The 452-nt window shown below is 46.7% G+C and overlaps 1 protein-coding gene across 1 annotated transcript in view; it reads left to right on the top strand.

The window, feature by feature from the left end:
* EMH_0029730 (uncharacterized protein) overlaps positions 1-452 on the top strand; it is a gene marked incomplete at both ends in the record, with an annotated part of 6,237 nt that overhangs the window by 3,145 nt on the left and 2,640 nt on the right. The window lies entirely within an intron of this gene.

The raw sequence follows: 452 nt of genomic DNA, 5'->3' as shown, positions 1-452 counted from the left end.
ACTACAGCAGCATTGTCACCGTGCAAGATCTAAGGCATCTCCTACAGATGATTCGTAATTAAAAAAAAAAGGGTTTAGGGTTTAGGGTTTAGGGTTTAGGGTTTAGGGTTTATGTCGTCTACGTTGCCTGTCGTGTTTTTGTCTCCTTTTGTTTGTCTCTTCTGCTTCCTTCTGTCTCCTTTTTAAAGTCAATGAATCAAGGGTTTAGGGTTTAGTGTTTACCATCTATTTCTTAGGGTTTAGGGTTTAGGGTTTAGGGTTTAGGGTTTAGGGTTTAGGGTTTGTGAGCAGGACACCGTCTGCAAGACCTAGCTGACTTAGAGGCTCTTCCTCTCGTTGATGCTTTCGATATACAACTTGCTGCTGTTCCTGCTGCTCCTGCTGCTGCTGCTGCTGCTGCTGCTGCTGCTGCTCCCCTGCAGCAGCAGCAGCAGCAGCAGCAGCAGCAGCAG

Source organism: Eimeria mitis, genomic scaffold (assembly GCF_000499745.2).
Source record: "Eimeria mitis Houghton genomic scaffold, Emh_scaff1110, whole genome shotgun sequence".
In the NCBI taxonomy this organism is placed as follows: Eukaryota; Apicomplexa; class Conoidasida; order Eucoccidiorida; family Eimeriidae; genus Eimeria; species Eimeria mitis.
The sequence above is the reverse complement of the archived record's forward strand: the minus strand, read 5'-3'. Positions and strand labels throughout refer to the sequence as shown.